Here is a 5,980-nt window from a genome sequence, read left to right on the forward strand (position 1 = left end):
GAGCAGAAGGTCTAACTGGGACTCCAGTGACATTTAGAGAAGACGACAATCAAACTAGAAACGAAATCAATCATGACAACTGTTACGGCAGCAAACAAACTGCCTTTTTTTTGATTACTTGCCAAGACGCAGGACAAAGCTCTCCGTCCACCTACACCCCAGTGATGTGCCCTCTGGGTATGATGACCATAAGCTTGTTGTATGGTGGCCCAGTTCACCTGCTTTCTTTTACAGAGGTAGGAAAGGAGGCCCGGAGAAGAGAAGGGCCAAGGTCAAGGCCAGCAGGGAGCTGGTGGCAGACATGAGCCTAAGACCCAGCAAATCTGATCCTGACTCACTGATACCTTACCTTTCCCTCTTTTTTTCCTTTTCTTTTTCTATTTACTGAGACTATTTCCATCATAAAATATATACATACTAATTATGTAAAATGTGGACAGTAAACATAAAAGCAGAAGTAAGGAAAAGACCCAATTCTACCACCTAATATCTGTGGCAGAACGTTCCTGGGTCTCTCTGTGGCTCTTGTCTCTTGTCTGTCATCTGTCTTTTGGCCATCTTTCCATCTGGGGTGCATTGAGAGCTGCTCTTCTTATTTCCAAGCAGGCCTCTGTCTGGGTGTGGGCATCCTTCTCTCTGTCCCTGCACGCCTGTGGTTCCACTCAGGGGTGCCTTGCGGTATGTCGAGTTGGCATCTCTCAGCCAGTGTTTGTCTGGCATCATTTCCACGGCAGCCCCAGGGCCAGATTTCATCTCAGGGAAGGCACACGATTATCAAGAGGTTTGTGGCTCAACTCTGGCCCCAGGTGCAATACGGAAGCATTGGGCGTGTTTGCTGTATCACTCAAGTCTTGCTTCGAGCTTGGACTGGGCTCTGTAGCTTTGAGTTCCAGAAGAGGAAAGACCCCAAGCGAAGGAGTCACAGCTGCAGCCACACAGCATTTGTCTGCAGTAAAGGAAGAGTTCCCCACCCCTGTGAGAGTCCCTCTGGGATCTCTGAGAGCGGCTTCTCTTTACTGGGGGAAAGCATGGGTAGGCGGGTCAGACCAAGTCAAGCAAATCAAGAATGGGCCGTGGGCATGTGGAGAGACTAGGATTATAAGAGTGAGAAATTTAAAAAAAAAAAGAAAAAGAAGAAATAAGATTGTAAGAACAGGCCCTTACTGTGTGCAAGGTACTGTTCTAAGGCTATTCCATGCACTAAGTCATTTCTCCCGGTGACACTGTAAAGTGCATGCCATTTTACAGGTGGGGACAGCTACTGGGAATGCCACTGTCTGTCTCTAGAACCCATGGGCCATGGCGGGGGGGCAGGGCGCAGAGGGGAAACAACATTCATTCGTTGATTGATCCATTCAAGGCACATTGATGAATGCCACGATGGATCAGACACTGTGCGGGGTGCGGGCAGGGTGGGATGGGCGGTTTTGGCGGCGGGGGATGGGGGGGACACAAAAATCAGTCAGATACTGACCCTGTCCTCCAGGAGTATGTAGACGGGCGAAAGCAAACGGCTGACTCTGAGACGAGGTACAAAGGACACGTGCATGAGCGGCCATGAGAATTCAGAGAAGGGAGAGGTGCCATCTTCCTGGAGGGATCAGGGAAGTCTTCACGGACGAGGGGGCTGGCTTTGCAGCGCGTTAGGTGGGGGAGGGCGTGGCAGCACAAGAGGCCAGGCACAGTGTTGGGGGAGCCTAAAGTGTACATGGGGAACATCACCGGGTCCAGTTTAGCTGAAGAGCAGGGAGCCTGAAAGTAGAGATAGAAATAAAGCTGGAAAGATCCCCAGGGTCCTGCCTGTAGAAGGCCTTGGATGAGAGGCCTAGAAAAGGAAGCTGAGGCCTGGGAGTGGGAGTGTGTGGCGTAGTGAGACGGGGGCCTGCCCAAGCTTTGCAAAGAGAGGTACTAGAAGGGCCCACCAGACTCCCCCATTAGTGGTTTTCCACCACCCAGCAGGTCTCCAGATCCCCTTCCCACCACATTGAGCCAGTGTGGAAACGTTTTATGTGCAGAAAGGATGAACAAAGAGGGAGGTGACCCAAGGGTGTGAGACGAGTATCAGTTTTGGACTCAGGCAAGACCTGGATTCCCGTCGAGGCTCAGCCCTCATTCCCTGTGTGACCTTGAGCAGGTGACTCAACGTCTTGGAGCCTCAGTTTCCTCAAGCGTGAAGAGCGCCTGTGGGAGGAGGAAATGAACTAGTGGATGCAAAGGGCTCAGCCCAGAGCCGGAAGTTAGCATTTTTGCAGCGGTTGAGCCTCTTACCATCGCCGTCATTCTTATTCATTTTAATAAGGGTGAGCATATGCCCCGGTTGCTAGGGACAGGCCCATGTGTGCTGCTGTCCCAGCGTAATTATTAAACAGCTTCCCTGTCCACGCTCAGAAGTATCCCGGTTTGGATGATAAATGGCATAATGTTCGCTGTAATTACAAAAAGCAGGCTGGCTCTTGAACTGCTGCCAATGTTTCTCGTCCACCATTGCTGCTGTCCTCTGTGTTTGCCCAGTCACAGGACCGAGGCCACGTGTACCTCCATGAGTCCTGGATTAAGCACGTGTGAGGACGTCCTGAGTTCTGCCCCTGAGTTGCAGTGTGTCCACAGGCAGGTCCCTCCGTCACTCTTCCCATCTGTAAATGACAAGAGTGGATTAAATGATCTCCACGGGCCCTTCCGGCTTGGACCTTCTATGCTACGAAATTCCTCCATGCCTAGGGAAATAACAAAGGCCCTCCTGCCTGCCACGGCCATTTACTGGCCACCTCCCATAGGCAAGCTCTGTGGGACGCAGACATGTGCACCGTCTGCGGGGCTTGGTAGATGTCAAGGTGAAGCTTCCCTGTGGCCGCTCTTGGGGCCTGATCTGTCCTTTGATGGTGGTTAAGAGCGTGGAGTCTGGAGTCAGATGCTCTAGCACTGATGACTTCCCCACTCTGATCCTCAAGCTTCCTCATCAGGTCGTCATTATTGCCCAGGTATGGCTGGGCTCCCTGGTGGGTGGGGCAGGCACTCCCCTCTCATCAGTGAAGGTTACAGTGGGTGCCTCATGGCTGTAGAACACCCTGAACAGTTCCTGCTCAGAATTAGCACTCTGTTTCTTAAACTCAATATCTAAGTCGCTACACCAAACAGGTGTCACCATTCAACATGCCTGAGATTTGAGACACCATGTTCCGTAAAAAACGAGCAATGTTCTATTGGTTTGCTTACTGTCAAGCCAGAATCCCACACAGTCGTTTCATTTAAAACACTAGAAAGCTTGTTGAAACAGTTGCAAGATGATTCCTAGCAGCCAGAAGCGGCGGCTTGGGGACAGGCTCTGTGCTGTGACAACCCCACCCAGAAAATGAATAGCCCGGAAGCAGTTCCTGTACCAACACGTGCCATCACTTCTGTTGTGGAGAGAGGCCCAAATAGCTCGGGGCGGTATGTTTGTCCCGGGAAGTGCAGATTATTGGAAAAGTCCAACCCAACGAATCTGTGCCACCCGGGTGGTCACTCAGGTGGTCCCTGGGAGTGGCCCCCCTTCCCACTCCCTGGGAGTGGCCCCCCTTCCTGTTTCATAATAGCAAATCCGCTTTACTTACACGGGAAAGACGTCAGACATAATTCCCAGTAAAAGAAGTAAGGGACCATTTGGGAAAAGTAGGGGACCCACAAAGAAAGCTTACACCATTGGCCCCAGGATTTCACTAAAGAAATATGTCTTCAAAGGAAACTGTCCATAGTAATTTGTTTAAAGGAGATGACCATTAAACTTCAAAACATAAAGGACAAAACTGAAATACTGGCCCAAAGACAACTTGATCAAATTAGAGAAAGTGTACAGAGCGCTGCACCCAGGTTGAGTAGCTGCACTGACCGCATTCTGTTGTCCTTGACTTTCCACTCACTGCCTGGCACTCCTGTACCCATTACCTTGCTTCATCCCTATGGCAACCTAGGCAGGAGCATCAGCTTTACCTGTGGGGTCCACTGGGGATTAGTGTCCGCAACGGGTGGGGATTAGTGTCCTGCTGCAGATGTGGATTAGATCCTCCGTTTGTTTTACTGAATGGGTTTCTGGTGGAAGACGAGATAGGGCAAGAGATGAGGTCCCCTACCCAGGATAATTTCAAGGACAGAAAGATTTAGGGTAGAAATACAGGCTGAATGCAACAAAGCTCTGGTTCTGGAAAAAAAAAAAAAAAAAACACCAGCTTTTTTCAATTAAAAAAGAGAGGTAACCAATTGCAAATGATTGCAAATCCATGTGACTAGGTATTAGAGTGCCTCAGAACCAGGTAAGTACTCTGGAAAAGATTATACAGAAAAGCACACCCTTTGAATACAAAATTGAGGCCATTATTATGCGAAAATATTCCCTGGGCGTTTCGTAGACTAATCATCCCTCCTTTACAAAACTTTTTCCCTTCCGTTATGTCATTTGATCCTTACAGCAGCCCTATGAGGGATGAAGGGCAGGATGATTTTCCTCATTTGGGAGATACACAGATTGCAGCTATTACTGCCAAAGCAACATCAAGAGAAGAGTGTGGCAGGGCTGGACCTGGAACCCAGGGCTTGGATCTCCAGACCATTGGGTTTTCTACCTCACCCAGGAGTCTGCCTCTGAGCAGATTCAGAGGTGAGATGAGGAAGCCGGGCTTGGTTTCCAGTGGGAAGCACTGGGATCAAGGCCCTGGGAACTGGCCATGGGTGGTGGTAGAGCAGGGGAAGAGGGCACTCTGCCCCAGTGCAAGCCAACCCCGCTGATGGGCCCCCATACCCCAGGACAGAGCCGGTGCGAGCACTTTACCATGAGCAGGAGTGCGGACCACTCTCATATCAACTTCAGAGGTTGGTAGTCTCTATTATTCTGCTCGTTTCACAGATGAGAATGCAGAGGCACAGAGAGGTCAAGTGTCTTGCCCAAGGAACACAGCTAGCAAGTTTGAGGTGATCTGAACCCACCTGGTCTGATTCCAGAATGTCCTCTCCCTCCAAGTCTCCTTGTTCTCCTACCTGCTGGCTAGACCTTTTGTATTCTGATGAATCCATAAAGAAGCTGCTTCTGTTTTCAATCCTCTTATTTGAGGTGGGCCATTATTCCTGCCCACGCACCGATGGTTGGGAAATTGCTCCTTCATTCGGTCCACCATTCCTGGGCAGCTGCCCCAGTCCATTCATCTGATTTTCCCCAAACCTGTCTCCCCTTATATCCTAGTAAGCGTATCCTGCTTTTGTTCATAGACTTGGGACGGGATTGTTGTTGCATGAACGGATTCTGTCCACGTTTTCCTCGGTACACTTCGCAGAGTTGGGTTACGATTTAGTTTTTCTTCGTTTTTATGGCCTCGGAAGAACCCAGAGGGGAGGAGGGGCCCTGCAGAGTGGCCCCGCCCCTCGCCGCCTTCCGGAGCCGGTTCCCACGCCAGACGGACTCTGACGCTTCACTTCTGCTTCTCTACGAGTTGGTATTCCCGGGACTTGTCGAAAAGCACAGCGCTCTTCCTGATGTGGGAATGTGCGGAGCGGCCCGGTCGGCCTTAGACTGGGTGAGGTTAAGGAGGGTTCGCAGCCAGGCAACAAAGCAGCCCCTGCCCCGCTCCCCCAGACCGGACGGGGCCCTCGCGGAGCATCCGCCGGATAGGCAAGGCGGGGCGGGCAGGGAAGAGGTCTCTTAAATGACTTTGCCCACACATCCCAGACAAGTTGTAAAACCATGAGAAAGGGTAAAATATGAAACAAAAGTCAGCCCTAACCCTCCCAACCAGTGTGAACCATTGTAAACATTTTGGTATAAATAAATAAATAAATAATAAATAAATTTACTGGGATTTTTACAAATTTGGGTCACTCATTACCCAGCTTGGATCTTGGTATTTTAATACTTATTGAGAATTTCCCAATATTATTCAGCATTCTTCAAAAATGTGAATTAAAACAGCTCCATTGTATTTTTTACATCTTTTTTTTTTTTTTTTTTTTTTTTGGG

Source organism: Lipotes vexillifer, unplaced genomic scaffold (assembly GCF_000442215.2).
Source record: "Lipotes vexillifer unplaced genomic scaffold, Lipotes_vexillifer_v1.1 scaffold1081, whole genome shotgun sequence".
NCBI classification, from domain to species: Eukaryota; Metazoa; Chordata; class Mammalia; order Artiodactyla; family Lipotidae; genus Lipotes; species Lipotes vexillifer.